Source organism: Microcaecilia unicolor, chromosome 5 (genome assembly GCF_901765095.1).
Source record: "Microcaecilia unicolor chromosome 5, aMicUni1.1, whole genome shotgun sequence".
In the NCBI taxonomy this organism is placed as follows: Eukaryota; Metazoa; Chordata; class Amphibia; order Gymnophiona; family Siphonopidae; genus Microcaecilia; species Microcaecilia unicolor.
In genome coordinates, this window is record NC_044035.1 from 58,062,176 (window position 1) to 58,078,636 (window position 16,461).

The 16,461-nt window shown below is 42.7% G+C and overlaps 2 protein-coding genes across 2 annotated transcripts in view; one reads left to right on the forward strand and one right to left on the reverse strand.

Annotated features, from left to right (window-relative positions):
- The window catches only part of ALDH18A1 (aldehyde dehydrogenase 18 family member A1), a 948,333-nt gene that overhangs the window by 398,619 nt on the left and 533,253 nt on the right, over nucleotides 1-16,461 (forward strand). The gene's annotated exons all lie outside the window — the stretch shown is intronic.
- Nucleotides 1-16,461, reverse strand: part of DNMBP (dynamin binding protein) — a 226,898-nt gene that overhangs the window by 175,412 nt on the left and 35,025 nt on the right. The window contains exon 2 of the mRNA XM_030202924.1: nucleotides 15,757-15,924. The gene's annotated coding sequence lies outside the window, so the exon portion shown is untranslated. The remainder of the gene's footprint in view (nucleotides 1-15,756; nucleotides 15,925-16,461) is intronic.

Sequence of the window (16,461 nt, forward strand, 5' to 3'; positions counted from 1 at the left end):
TTTCAAAATAGAAGTGAAATATTTCCTAATGTACTAGGGAACAGCCCTGATAAGTCCGGGGCTGACAAGCCACAAATTGCATCGGGTGATTCCAGGCTCAATGTCTGATGGACAAAAAATCCACTCTCTTCCCTTCCTCCTCACCATGGGTATTACTTACATTTTCCTGCAATGATTCAGTCACAGGCTGACTCCATGGCCTTCCTTCTGTCACGTCCTGCTCTCTCTACTGCAACTTTCTGTTTTGACGCTAAACAGGAAGTTGCAGTACAGAGGGCAGGATGCAGCAAGAGGAAGAATACGGAGCCAGCCTGTGATAAATCACTGCCAGATGCATGAAAATGTAAGTGATGCCCGTGGGGAGGAGGATTTATTTATTTATTTTATTTTTGTTACATTTGTACCCCGTGCTTTCCCACTCATGGCAGGCTCAATGCGGCAGGCAATGGAGGGTTAAGTGACTTGCCCAGAGTCACAAGGAGCTGCCTGTGCCGGGAATCGAACTCAGTTCCTCAGGACCAAAGTCCACCACCCTAACCACTAGGCCACTCCTCCACAGGATGGGAATGGAGAAAAGAATTTTTTTTTTACAGCGGGAACAAGTATTTTTTAATCATTCCCACGGGGTGGTAAAAGGTTTTGTTCCCGCATCTGCAATGATTCTAGTCAGGGCGTGGCCCTTACCGCCACGGTACATCCGCAGTAATGGTAACTGTCATGACAGGAACAGATCAAAATCAAATTATCAATATTTTATATCATATGCAATGAGTTTATCTTGTTGTGCAGACTGGATGTCATCTAATATGTTACTATGATAGAGAGTGCCAGCATACCTAAAAGAAGTGACAAAAAGTCAGTGTCAAAATATGTGTAGTTGTGAATGAAGGCTCAAGACACTGGCTCAACAAGAACGGCTTCTGACTGAATTGACAGCTGAAAGGTGCATAAGGAAACCAGCAAGAGCCCCTCCAACAAGAGAACAATAACAAATATTTATTTCATGTGATCTAATACGTTTAGGAATGGGTCTAACTGGATTGAAGTTGGTTTGGGCAGTGCTGCAGTTGACTCCTGCCCTGGGCTTTGTCAGCATTACCACGTGAAAACCGTTAGCATGGCTTGATAAAAAAGAGGCCCTTAGTATCTCAGCTATTGCGTTGTCCTTGCCTTTTACTCCTCAGTCATCTAATAATCCAACCGACTCCCTTGCAGGCTTCTTGTTTTGAATGTACCTGAAAAAGTTTTTAATTATGAGTTTTTGCCTCTACGGAAAGCTTTTCAAATTCTCTTTTTGCCTACTTTATCAATGCTCTGCATCTAACTTGCCAGCACTTAAACTGTTTCCGATTTTCTTCGTTTGGATCCATTTTTCATTTTTTTTAAAAGTGCTCTTTTGGCTATAATAGCCTCTTTTACATTGCCTTTTAACCATGCTGGCAGTCCTTTGGCCTACCTTTCACCCTTTTTAAAGCATCTGGTCTGAGCTTCAAAGATGGTATTTTTAGATAGCATCCATAACTGATCTAACCTATTAACCTTTTCTGCTGATCCTTTTAATTATTTTTTCTAACAATCCTCATTTTATCAATCTTTATTTTGCAAGTTAAATGCTAAATTTCCTTTATGTTCTCTCTCCAGTTCTTAAATCTAATTTGATTACATCATGATCACTTTTTTTTTCAGTAATAGCTCAAGGCGAGTTACATTCAGGTACTTTGTCAAGTGGCCCCAACACCGTTATCTCTTGCACCAAATTCTGTGTTCCACTAAGAACTAGGTCTACAATAGTCCCCCTCGCCCGTTCTTAAACCAGATACTCCATGAAGAAGTCATTTATTTCCCCTAGAAACTACCTCCCTAGTATGTTCTGATGTGACACCCACTCAGTAATGGCAAAACTGGAATGACCTGTTATTAATTGTGTTGGTGCAACAAAAACCACAGAAATGGAAAGAACACAGATATCCCACGAAGAATCACATGAAAAAACAAGGAGTGGGAACAAAGTCAGGCTCTCCAAGAAGGACCAGCGACGCTGGATGAGGATAGTAAACTTTAATAAAGGGTGACTCAACAAGGTACCATGTTTGGGGCATACAGGGTGCCTTCATCAGGAGTCTTGTTATATGCGTCAAAAAATCTGGATCCTCGATATGTGAACTCTAAAAAGTAGTGGTCTTTAAAAAAAACACCTTTTTGGGTTGTGATAAATGCTGCTGCTGCTTCTAAATGCTGTTATGGACCAACTTTGCTAATTCTCTTCATTTCTGTTACCATTTCATCATCTATTTGTTCATGTTGGCCAGAGGGCAGTAAACTCCCCCTACTATTCTCTTCTCCTTCTCACATGGAATTTCTATCCATTAAGATTCTATCCTCCTCTGTTTTCCCACCCTGACCCCCACTTCCCTTCCTATACCCATCCTTTCTCCCTTCTCCTCATGCCCCTAAACTCCCTTCTCTGTGCCTCCTAGCACTTCACCCTTCCCCTATACCAGTGTCTCCTCTCTTTCTCATTTTGCCTTCCAATCCTCTTTCATCCCACCTCGTCCACACTGCATACCCCCTTCGCTGTTCCGAACCACTTCTCTGCCCCACTCCTTTTCTCTAACTAGCTTACCCTTAAATCAAATCAAATGAAATGGTAGTGATGCAGTGGGCAGGGCAGGAGCACTTGGGGACGTGCCGCACAAGGCATGTTTCCGGCTTAGGACACTTCTGCCCTCTACCCAAGTGTGAGCACAGTTTTCACAATGACCTCCTCTCTTTGCCCCCTCCACATCTCAGACAAAAATAAAACTGCGACTACTTGCAACCCATTCCTCCATCTTCTTTGGGTGCGGGAGGAGTAAAGTCCATCAGCTGCAGATTGGGCACAGTGGCTCTTGGGGCAGAGGTAGAGAAGATGTACAACAGATCCATCTGCATGTGCCTTTCTACTTCTCCCTGCAGCTTCTGATGCCTGCTGCTGACTTTTAGTTCTTTTGGCATATGGAGTGGAGGAGTGGCCTAGTGGTTAGGGTGGTGGACTCTGGTCCTGGGGACCTGAGGAACTGAGTTCGATTCCCACTTCAGGCACAGGCAGCTCCTTGTGACTCTGAGCAAGTCACTTAACCCTCCATTGCCCCATGTAAGCCTGCCATGAGTGGGAAAGCACGGGGTACAAATGTAACTAAAATAAATAAAAAAATAAAATAAGCTCCCAAAATACATGCACTATAGGTTGTGCAGACTGGAAAGAGGCGAGACCGAATCTGAAATGTAAAGTTGCTATTAGAACGGAATTTCAGAGACGCTTTGCAGAGCAGGTTCTGGAACATAGGAAGCAAACTATGGAGGTGAGCCAAGATTGGGGTCTGATATGCCTTATAGGCAGGAACACCTGGCTTGTCTGTTTCTCATGCCAAGCTATGTATTATTTAAATCCCATATATACCCAGTGTATTATTTAAACCCAATGTAATTACGCTGTCTCATCACTGAACCAATGGAGGGCAAACAACTCTCACAAAATAGTCAGAGATTTATCCAATGGAAAAAAGTTATCATCTTCAATTTGTTTCTACATCTTAAGTAGAGGAGTGTGGTAGCCGTGTTAGTCCACTCTTAAGGTTATCAATAGAAAACAAACAAAATAAAACATGGAAAAGAAAATAAGATGATACCTTTTTTATTGGACATAACTTAATACATTTCTTGATTAGCTTTCGAAGGTTGCCCTTCTTCCTCAGATCGGAAATTTGCTTATTTGCTTATTTCCGATCTGAGGAAGAAGGGCAACCTTCGAAAGCTAATCAAATGTATTAAGTTATGTCCAATAAAAAAGGTATCATCTTATTTTCTTTTCCATGTTTTATTTTGTTTGATTTCTATTTCTACATCTTCTAAGTGCAAAGAACAATATAAAATAAATCCCTTCAAAACCATTTTAAAGCAATCTCCAAATATCCCTGTGATTAGGGTGGTGGACTTTGGTCCTGGGGAACTGAGGAACTGAGTTCGATTCCCACTTCAGGCACAGGCAGCTCCTTGTGACTCTTGGCAAGTCACTTAACCCTCCATTGCCCCATGTAAGCCGCATTGAGCCTGCCATGAGTGGGAAAGCGCAGGGTACAAATGTAACAACAACAAAAAAAAAAAACATCACCACAGAATGGCCCTATTCAAATCCAGATTAGAAGCCCACTTTTTTGAGGCCACTTTTAATACTTAACCCCTTATTCACCAGTTCAATATCCTTGTTGTTTTAATTATTCCCATAATAAATGGAACTCTTTAACCTCTTGTTTGTCCTGCTTGTCTTGAATCAATTGTAATATCTACTTAGCAGGGACTGTCTCTTACGTGTTTGTGTACAGTGCTGCATATGTTTAATAGAAATGGCAAATAGCAGTAGTAACGAACTGGTAAGCTTACTCCGCTCCCTATTTTAGCAATAATGAAGAGTTGTCACTTTTCCAAAAATCCAATAATGAGCAAAGGAGAGCACAAAAAGAAGCCAATAAAATATTCTGTTATCTAAAGAAAGGCTGGCCGAACTGGCCTAAATCCCATAAACATTCCAGTTAAATGAAACAAAAAACAAAACTGAGATGCAGCGACCCGCTGTTTTAAGGAAATATGCCAAAGCCTTTCTTTTCTTTAATTATCCACAACACTGGGTCACATTTCTGACAAACATATCAACATAATAGAATTCTGCCTTCTATAAACAGAAAAGTTAATCTCTCCCCACGTGTCATCCTTCTTTGGCCCTGTTTTAACAGCTGCAAGGTGAATGAAGGAGATAATCACAGCTGCAGTTATCAAACACAGAAGAAAGACAACATGAACAATGTCTCTCCAAACAGGAGGTTCTCTCTCATTCAGAACATAACACAGCTAAGAAATAAAGGGTGTTCTTCCCTCCACTGTCCTCTCTCAGTTCTCCATTTTTGCTTTAGTGGAATATTTCTTTCCCATTATTCCCTGCTATTTGCTGGTCAATATTCAGCAGCAGCGGTAAGCGTTTCATTTTTAAATGCTTACCTTTGCGAACCAAGTTAGACTCGCATTGAATATCCAGGTCTGATAGGATAGGAGGCAATCACTGGTAATGATGCAGGACTGGGCCACTATTCAGCCAAGCACCCTGTAAAGACACTTATGCAAGCCCTGTATCTGGTCAGGTCCTCCCCCGCCCCCCCCCCCCCAAGAAAATCCCAATTCCAATCCCCTTTCCCTCTCTCTCCAAGGGTATTGCTCCCTTCAACATGAGCCAACCCCCCCCATCCCCTCTGAGCACTGTGCCTTTCAAAGGCCCCCTCCCCAACCTCTGTAGGTCCCCTCCTCTCCGGGCCTACCTTTAACTCCAGCTTCAAAATGGTTGCCATAACCTCTAGCAGCAGCCTCTGCCACTAGACAGCAGCCATTTTGAAGCTGGAGGCTGGAGCAAGTGGAAATCACTCCTGTCCTTTCTAGCTTAGACAGCCAGGAACTATAAAGGTAGGCCTGGGGTACAGGGAGGGGAACTACAGGGTTGGGGGGGGGGCTTTTAAGAGGCACAATCCTCAGATGGGAGGAGAGGACAATGCTCTTCATAGGGGGGGGGGGGGGGGGGAGACCACAGGACTCTTCAGGAGTTTCCTGGGAGTTATCTGGGTCTCAGCCAATATTCAGTGCCAGTATCCGGGTAGCTAACTAGACAAAATTAGGACTGCTTTTTATGCAGCCCTATCTGCCAGGTTAGCACTGAATATCACTGGTGCCTGGATAAGTGCTAGCTTGATCCCAGACTCCATCCTCAGACTGCCCTGCCACTACCTGAATAGCATGGGGGTAGTCTCTGCTGATATTCAGAGGCACTACCCGGTTATGTGCAGCAGAATATCAGTGGATAGCCAGGCACAAGAGTTTTCACCAGGGACAAGACTCTCCTTCCTGGTTAAATCGCTTTAAATATCAATTCTATGGTTCCCCTGACCTTCCTTTCTCAACAGCCTCATTTGTGGCTCTCTCTCCATCTCCACCTTTTTATCATCTCTCCACATATTATGTGGTCTTGTAACTTTCGTAGCTCACCGCACCTCTCTCTAACCAGCATGGTCCTTCCTAGTCCTCAATCTCCTTTTTTCCACCTCTTACTTACTTATTAATTTTCTATCTCCCACTCTCGCTCCCTTGCCAACCCATCTCCATTTCTCTCTCATCCTTTTCCAGTCTTTGTTTTCCTCTTCTGTATGTACTCCCTTCCCAGCTTCCTATTTCATCCTCTATCTTTCAACTACCCATTTTCTCCAAAGACCCCTCCGTGTCTCATTGTCTCCCCTTCCCCAACTCTCACCCTTTCTTCTCCCATGCCCAGCCCCCTTCACAATTCCACTCCCTTCCCCACTCTAGCTATGTTTTAACATACCCTCCTCTTCTATTCCTGCCCCGTTCTGATGTTGCAGTCCCTGACCCCACCATTTCACTTACCCAATTATCACCTTCCCCTTCAGGTTCTACTTTCTACACTGCTGTCTCATTCCCTAACCTTCATCAGATAGTGATGGAATGTCTCCACACTATCACTCCCCTTCCAGATGGTTCTGCCACCATAGCCTCCTATAATACTACCCTGTTTTCTTACCACACTGCACATCCCTATTCCTTCTTCTACCCCCATAGATCTTCCTCTTGCTTTATAGCACCTCTCTCCCAGCTCCACCCAACTATAGTTCCTCCAGGACTAGCAGGAAGAAATGAATGCACTATGAACTAACCGACTTCCGCAAACTATTAAAGACTCATCTCTTTGAAAAAGTCTATCGAAAAGGTCAAAACACATGAAGTCCACACACACTGTTAACAATGCATCAATACATTCTCCTCTGTACTATTATCCCCCGTAACTTTAACACATTTAAACCTTAATTTTACAGGTAAAAAAAAATATTAAGCCCGAACGTTCTCTTGCTAATGTTCTGTTGCCCTATCAGTATTCGTTGTTCTTCTATTGTTCAGTCGTTCTTCTCCATTGTTTTATTCCCCTTAACGATACCTGGACCTTGTTTTAACTTAACTCCTCACAATGTAACCATAATTGTGTTGTAACAAATTGTACTTCCATCATTACAATGTATTGTAAGCCACACTGAGCCCGCAAATAGGTGGGAAAATGTGGGGTACAAATGCAATAAAATAAATAAATAAAATAAATAAATGTACTCTCCCACTTAGAGGAGGGGGTGACAAGCATATAAGGGAGTGCAGTTCTTCCCTGGGGAGTGAATCCCACTTTTACCTCCTAGCCTACAACCTTCTCACTCTGTTCCTCCATTCCCAGCCCCTTCCCAACATTTATACAAAGGTCTCTCTCTTCTTCTGCTCTTCAAGCAGTTCTCTCATCTCGCTCTTCTCCTCCCCCTCACCTGCAGCCTTATCACTCTTTTTTCTCCATGTCTTTTTCCCTCGCCCCTCTTTCAGCATCTTTAGAGCCACGGAAAACCACTTTATGCATTACTAGCTATATAAACATTTACTTTACACTGGCTAGAACCAGTCTAAAGCAAACGTTAATAGTTTTGTGCATCTGGGCCTAGGTGTCATCACTGATGATACATTGAAACCCTCTGCTCAGTGTGCAGCAGCAGCAGCAGCTAAGAAAGCAAATAGAATGTTAGGTGTTATTAAGAAAGGAATGGAAAACAAAAATGATGACTTTATAATGCATTTATATTGTTCCATGGTGTGACTGCACCTTGAATACTGTGTGCAATTCTGGTCACCGCATCTCAAAAAAGATATAGTGGAATTAGAAAAGATACAGAGAAAGGTGACGAAAATGATAAAAGAGATGGAACGATTTCCCTATAAGGGAAGGCTAAAGCAGCTTGAGCTCTTCAGCTTGGAGAAAAGACAGCTGAGGGGAGATATGATAGAGATCTATAAAATGAAGAGTGGAGAGGAACGGGTAGACATGAATCACTTGTTTACTCTTTCCAAAAATACTAGGACTAGGGGGCACGCAATGAAGATACAAAGTAGTAAATTTAAAACAAATCAGAGAAACTATTTCTTCACTCAATGTGTAATTAAACCCTGGAATTCATTGCCAGAGAATGTGGTAAAAGCAGTTAGCTTTGTGGGGTTTAAAAAAAGGTTTGGATAACTTCCTAAAAGAAAAGTCCATAAGCCATTATTAAGATGGACTTAGGGAAAACCCACTGCTTATTTCTAGGATAAGCAGCATAAAATGTATTGTACTGTTTTGGGATCTTGCCAGGTACTTGTAGCCTGGATTGGCCACCGTTTGAAACAGAATGCTCGGCTTGATGGACCTTCGGCAATGCATATGTTCTTATGCTAAGAGAAGGGAAAATCAGAGCTCAACTGCAGTCTATGTCTTTATGGTCCTTATTTAACATCAAATATGCTGCCATGTATATTGCATGAAGATTTTGAGCTGCATTCCACATGGGGTGCCAAATGGCTCCAGGTTTGCCTGGCAGTTTAATGCAGTCCTAGGATTACCCCACTGCATGAAGGGACTAGCTGTTCTGCTCTATACATACCCTAGGAAAAGCAAGGCTACAATCCCTACATGCAGATGGGTAAACCTCGGACTAGATTGATTTGTCCTAGGCAACTCTAATACTGCAAAAAACTCAGAAGTGTCTGAAAATTAATCACAGATGCAAAACGCTGTAGGGCAGAGACTACTTTCCTCTGAACCAATCTGAAGACCATTTTTTTTATAGCATGAGAAACAAATTGCTACCAGCTAAATAATTCCAGAGATTTAGCATATTATGGGACCCAGGAATTTTGCAGGGATCCCTTAAAGTTCTTCCAATCCTTCTTTCTGTCTGAGGGCATACTTGCCTTTGATCTCCTAGCATGCCATCCCTTAAGTCTATTTCTTGTACTCACACCCTATTTCCTGCAGTGATCTTAGAGTGTGTCTGCTTCCAAAGGCTGTTCAAATCCCCCATTATGATGTATAGGAAGAGTCTGGGTTGTGAATTTACAGCCCCAATAAAATATTTCCTGCCCAGGATCAGAGAGTTTTCCCATCCCTTACAATTAGCTCCTGCTTAGTCTTTCCCTTTTCCATCTCCTCCTCTACAAACATTCCCAATGTAAGCACATTGCATAGAGACAAAGGAACATTTGCTGAACTCTCTGTTCCTCAATTAGCATCATGCTGTCTCATTTTCAATTGGCTCTGCTATGATTCCAAAACACTTTCCCCCATGCTAACCCCCCTTGAGAGGGTCACAGAACAGTATGAAATAAGACAAGCCACGTGGTAATTTCCAAATCCGTCAGCTGCAGATCTCCCATAAGAATCTGCAAAAATTAGGATGATACCTTCAGTAGCTTGCTATAACAAGAACAAAATGAAAGTTACACCAATTTCCAGATTGACAACTGGGAATACCAGTACTGGAGAAACTGGGAATTAACAGCCAGCTGCCTTAACCTCTGGCCACAAAATACTTTATCACACTGTACTGAAAGATCTATACTTGGAGATCACTGCTGGCAAACTCGAGAAAAACAAGGAAACATCTCATACTAGCACCCTGGGTACATTACGGTTAGAAGGGGAAATTCTTGATAGGGGGGGGTCCTCTGCTGGCACAGAGCTAGGGCAGATAATCCTTGAACTAAGCTACAACTATATAAACTGACCTGGTTGTCCAGGAGCTCTGAGTCACCAGCTGAGGAAGATGAAATTTTGGGCGTTCACAGCAGAAAAAGGAGTCTTTCATTTCCCCGTATGTGTAACTTGTCACAGATCCAAGCATTCTGCAGCTCAGTACATGTCAAAGCAGCAAAAGCATTTCAAAAACACAGTTCATGTCTGTGAAGTTAAAATCGTGAATATGCAAAAAGCGCTCTTTCCAAGACATTCGTCTGCAGTACGTCTCATCGTAGGAAGGAGAAGAGTTAAGCCCGATTTAATTGAAATACAGGAGCAAAGTACTTCTTGTCTCAACCTCACTCACTTATGGGGGGGGGGGGGGGGAGAAGAATCCTGTTACCTTTAAGGAGGGTGGTCCCAGTGTGAACTGCAGGGTTTGAAGGAATGCATAACATCAACAAATGGCAGGAATAGGCCTTAATGTGGGGGGGGGGGGGGGGGGGAAGGGGGTTAATAAGTGTGCTATCTGAAAATTTAGAGTTACCTACATGGCAGGAATAAAGGACCAGATGATTACACTGACCAGGACCCAAGGCACTGGCTTAGAGGTGAGAAAGTGGCCTGGGAGGTTAAAGGGATGAGCTGAGAACCAGGGAAGCCAGGGTTTAATTTTCACTACTAGAAATGACTCTCTTTGTGATTTCGATCGTCACTTCATTTCTCACTGCCTTATATTGTTAAACTTTTTGGTGTAATGACCTAGTGTGCCTGAATGCCTATCACCACTGTAAAAATGATAATTTATTACTAAGAAAGAAAGAAAATAACTGAGCCGGCAGTGGAAGGGATGAAGGTGGAGTCAAGGTCTGAAACAAACAGAAAAAAAGACAAGATGGGAAAATGGAGAGATGAGGTGGCCAGAAAAAACATGAGCAGAAATAAGCAGGAGCCTATTGAAAAAAGGGCATATTTGTTTCCATTACACCTGAATCTGCAATGCATGTAAGCATCTTGAAATCGTAATTATGGGGGCCGGAAGTGTCACTTGTCCAGGGGAAGGAAGGGCTACATGTGTACGGATAGCTAACAAGGAAATATTTTATATTCAGCAGTGAAGTTTGGTTCCTACAGCCCAGGAAGAGTCCAAAACCCCATGAAGTTGAGGAACAGCCCCCAGCTCTGATAAATTACTTCTACATTAATGCTAACAGAAAGGTCACCTGTGGTTGGCAACTACATAAGTACATAAGTAATGCCATACTGGGAAAAAACCAAGGATCCATCGAGCCCAGCATCTTGTCCACGACAGCGGCCAATCCAGGCAAAGGGCACCTGGCAAGCTTCCCAAACGTACAAATATTCTATACATGTTATTCCTGGGATTTTGGATTTTTCCAAGTCCGTTTAGTAGCGGTTTATGGACTTGTCCTTTAGGAAACCGTCCAACCCCTTTTTAAACTCTGCTAAGCTAACCGCCTTCACCACATTTTCCGGCAATGAATTCCAGAGTTTAATTACACGTTGGGTGAAGAAAAATTTTCTCCGATTTGTTTTAAATTTACTACACTGTAGTTTAATCGCATGCCCCCTAGTCCTAGTATTTTTGGAAAGCGTGAACAGATGCTTCACATCCACCTGTTCCACTCCACTCATTATTTTATATACCTCTATCATGTCTCCCCTCAGCCGTCTCTTCTCCTAGCAATGACCACAGAAAAAGTGTTAGTAAAGTTGTCCTTATCCTGAAGGAACCTGGAAGGGACACCCACCACTACTGATAACACTAACATTACATTAGATAGCAATCAGGCTGCTACAATGCAGTGGAGGAGTGGCCTAGTGGTTAGAGCACAGATCTTGAAATCCAGAGGTGGCCGGTTCAAATCCCACTGCTGCTCCTTGTGATCTTGGGCAAATCACTTTACCCTCCATTGCCTCAGGTACAAACTTAGATTGTGAGCCCTCCTGGGACACAGAAATATCCAGTGTACCTGAATGTAACTCACCTTGAGCTACAACTGAAAAAGGTGTGAGCAAAATCCAAATAAATAAATAAATAATGCCCGCTGGGGAAAGGGTGAATAGCTGGTTAAAGTAAATGGTGTCTGGAGTGGTGCAAAAAATTAAAATAAAACCAAGCAAAACACAAAACTCATAATGAATAAAAAACATATACAAAATGATACTTGAAATTCCATTAAAATAACCCAATAAACCCCTCCGAAGGGACACCACCTTGTAAGTGGTGGAGGGGCTTCCGTGTTTCAATGACTTAGAGGGCTATGCTGAAGGGTTACCCATATCAGACAGGCCTCTGAGGAGAAACCAGACAAAGAGTGTCCCAAACTGGAGGATCCAAGATGGCGTCGAAGGAGGACGTACGTTAGTTGAGTTCCCGTTTTACACCAGAATACCTGATGAAGTAGGCGCGCTCCCCAGAGAATGGGGAAGAAAAAAGGCAAAGCCATGGTGTTGTTCTCCTCGAACACGGCTGGGGTTCCCACCACTTTTCAGTCTACTTTGGAGAGATTTGGGGTCATAATGTCGGGGATATCGGTTCCTGCTTTGGGGAACAGCAAGGCTTTATCGCCGAATCTCAGTGGAGAGGGAGTGACTTTGAGTCCCCTATTGGCATGACATCTCCAAGACCCGGAAACAGTAACGCTTCGCTATGGAGGTCGACAGTGGAAACGCCCGAAGTGGGTTAGGATTCTCACGCGATCCAAGGAGGTCCTGGCGCAGCATTGACTCCAGATAATAAACCAACTGTGGGATTGGAGAGTGAGCTCTTCCCCCCCGAAGATATCTGGAGCGATTTCTGTGGAGAAATTGGACCTGGTGAAGCCAAAAAATGTCATAATGGACGCACTATGGGAAGTGCTGCAGAGTGTGAATAATTCTCTTCTTCAGATGTCAAAAATTTTTCAGGAATAAATATGTGATTATATCAATACTTATCTAACAAAGTGGAAGTCCAAGATATAAAAATAGAGACTTTGATTACGGAAATGGTTTCTCTACGAAAATCAGTTAATCTGGTAATGAAGGACAGTCACGTTTCTTGTAAAAAAGTGGAACTTCTGGAGAACCAATTAAGGAAAAATAACTTGAGAATGATAAATCTTCCTAAAATACCCTATATAGAGAGTTATATTCCTAGTGACTTTTGCCTTTGATTTAGATAGGAACAATGTTTTGAAATTGTATTTCCAATACATGGCTGATAGTTTTTTGGGTTCAAAGATAAATATCTTTCCTGATATATCAAGGGAATCGCAGACTAGGAGGTGTGAACTCTTGGCTTTTAAGCCAAGAATCATTGCCCTAGGTGGTACCTTCCTAGAGCGATTCTCTCGTAAGTGTTTTATTTCCTTATTACTTATTTGTTGAACCCAAGAAATTACAAGAGTTTGTGGAGTTAAAAGAACAGATGAAGAACCCTCTGCAGCAACTTCCTTTAGTTACCACTGTAGCGGCTGCAATTACCGATTAACCTTCCTCCCTCAGAAAATATGAATTTGTAAGATTAACCACTTGGTGTTTTTCTTATTTTCTTTGAGATTGTTTTCCTGATCTTGGATCCCCCAATTGTGGACAATTATATATATTGTTGAGAGAAAATGTTTTTTTTCTTTTTCCTTGTATTAATTTCTGTTTTTCCTTACATTTACGTGATAAATGTGAATGTAATTAAGTAAAATGATAAATAAAAAAAATTTTAAAAAAATAACCCAATAAAGATATCTATATATCTATCTATCTATCTATCTATCTATCTATCTATCTATCTATATATATATATATATATATAGATATAGATATATATACACGTATCTGATACAGTACATATGTAATGAATGTATCTATGTGTATCATAACCGGCCTATTTGTGCTGGGTTTTTGTTTGTTTGTTTTTTTAAGCGTGGGACAGCGTGGGGCAGATCCCTTAGGAAAAGGAGGAGTTAGTGGTTACTTGGTTACTGAGGATGGAGAGACTGGATGGACCATTTGGCCCTTATCTGCCATTATGCTTCTATGTTTCTAAGTAGCCTGTACAAATAACAGGTATAACTTGATACAACCCACCTTACACATTTCATAGATACTCAGCAGTATCACATAATAGCACCACTGAATACATGTATGATTTAAAACCATTTGAGCCAGACCAGAATTCAATCTTTCTGTGGCCATGCCCCCCCCCCCCAGTTGGTGCAGGACAATGACATCCTATGGAGCATCTCCCAGAATACAACCCCAGACATGAGTTTCAGGGTCAGGACCCACAGTTTGGGAAGCTCTGTGTTAGAGATTTCAAATTACTTGTGTCTTCAGTACCCGTAAATATATATTTCTATATACAGCTTTGAGTGCAGAAATTAGGCCGTTAGAGCTACATTTTATTTGAAAAGATAATGCTAAAATAAGAAAACGCTTACCATTATATAGTCTAAGTTTGCATGTTCTCTGTCCCCAAAATAAAACTGCCTAATTAATACCTTCTATTATGCAGTAAAATAAATTCACTGAAAGTAGGGCATGTCTGGTAGCTCAGCAATAGGTGCACCATATAATGAAAGGTAAGGTTAAGGTTCAAATTTATTTCTTAACTGCCTCTGACAAAAACATACATACATAGTCGCCTCGGGGATCACTTGCGGTAAATCAAATGTTGAAAATAAATAAATATATACAACACATACCTACTGACCAAATATAAAAAGGTATAACATACCTCGATACACACACATGAAATGAGATTGAAGGGGGGCAGACTCAAGAAAAATGTCAGGAAGTATTTTTTCACGGAGAGAGTAGTGGATGCTTGGAATGCCCTCCCGCGGGAGGTGGTGGAAATGAAAACGGTAACGGAATTCGAACATGCGTGGGATAAGCATAAAGGAATCCTGTGCAGAAGGAATGGATCCTCAGAAGCTTAATCGAGATCGGGAGGCGGGGCTGGTGGTTGGGAGGCGGGGATAGTGCTGGGCAGACTTATACAGTCTGTGCCAGAGCCGGTGGTGGGAAGCGGGACTGGTGGTTGGGAGGCAGGGATAGTGCTGGGCAGACTTATACGGTCTGTGCCAGAGCTGGTGGTGGGAGGCAGGGATAGTGCTGGGCAGACTTATATGGTCTGTGCCAGAGCCGGTGGTTGGGAGGTGGGGATAGTGCTGGGCAGACTTATACGGTCTGTGCCCTGAAGAGCACAAGTACAAACCAAAGTAGGGTATACACAAAAAGTAGCACATATGAGTTGTCTTGTTGGGCAGACTGGATGGACCGTGCAGGTCTTTTTCTGCCGTCATCTACTATGTTACACACACATACATCACAAAGAACACAATACCTAATCATGGCTGCATTCTAAATTACATGCTGATCAAATTACATTACCTGTCCGCCTCATACAAGTGAGTATCTGTGGATAACCCATATACTAATGTAAATAGATACCATTTCAATTGTTTTTTGGGTTTTTTTTTTATGAAACAGTCTCCTAATAGCCAAAGGCAACTGATTCCATTCTCTAGGATCTATGAGTGAACAGGAACATTTTTTGAAGTCTTTATAATGAACTGCTCTTAATGACAGTGGTGTTCCTGGGGGGGGGGGGGGGGGCGGTGGGTGCGGTCCACCCTGGGTGCATGCCGCTGGGGGGGTGTCGCGCACGCCTGTCCTTCGTTTGTTCCATGTTCCCTCTGCCCCGGAACAGGCTACTTCCTGTTCCGGGGCAGAGGGAGCATGGAACGAACGAAGGACAGGCGCGTGCGGCACCCCCCCCCCCCAAGTGGCATGCACCCGGGGGGGTTCTTTCGCGGGGGGGGGTGTCGCACTGCATCCGGGGGGGGGGCGCTGCACCCAGGGGGCGGGGCACATCGGCGATCCGCCCCGGGTGTCAGCATCCCTAGGAACGCCACTGCTTAATGAGGAACAGAAGAAGAAATGCTCTCTCAGAACCCAAAGAAGAAGGGGGAGCATAATGACAACACACATCAGTCCTATATTGGACTGCTTGCTACATTACGCATAGTATAATGGATCATCAAAAGCATGACAGTACTAATTTGTGGCTTAAAAGTAACGTAGCATCAAGAATAATTCCCACAGTATATACATGCAGTGCTGTGATCAGAAGTTCTTACTTTAAATTGAGGACGTTGAGCAAGCTGAAGCCATCAGTCCCTTTTGTGGGCTTTTGGACTATACGTTGGGGCTTGATTTTCAGCAGTCTTGATTATTATAATTCTGTTGCAGATTAGGCCTTCTAGAAAGGTGGGTGAAGTCATTCATAGGAGAGTTGAAGATTAAGACTAGAAAAGGAATATCAGAAAAAACAGAGTGGCTTAATTGCATTATCTATGTCTTTGACACATTCAGCACAAGTTTATTTGATTTCACCCAGTCTGAGATGGCAGCAAATACCTCCTGCGAATGAAGAACCGCCTCCGAAACGGAGCCACCAGATACCTCCAGAACTGGATATCATCTGTGTGGATACCATAATTTCAAAACCAAAGTGGAACCATATATAAGTTACAAAGAATGATGATCTATGAACACGCCTGTAGTTAAAGGTCGTCCTGGTGTCACCACATCACCAGTGCAAACCTCGTGCCATCTCCTTTGCGAAAAGGAAATAAACCAGGATAATAAGATTCCCAAAAGGCCAAAACACTGCAACCTTTATACCAGAATCTCATGGTTAACAGGGTCAAATGCTGCCAGTAGAGCTAATGTGATGTACAAATAATTACAGTGTTAATATCTCCAGATATGTTAACAGTCGACACTAAAAAGGACTCAGTGTTATGAACTTTCGGAAGCCATATTGAAAATCATTCAATGCA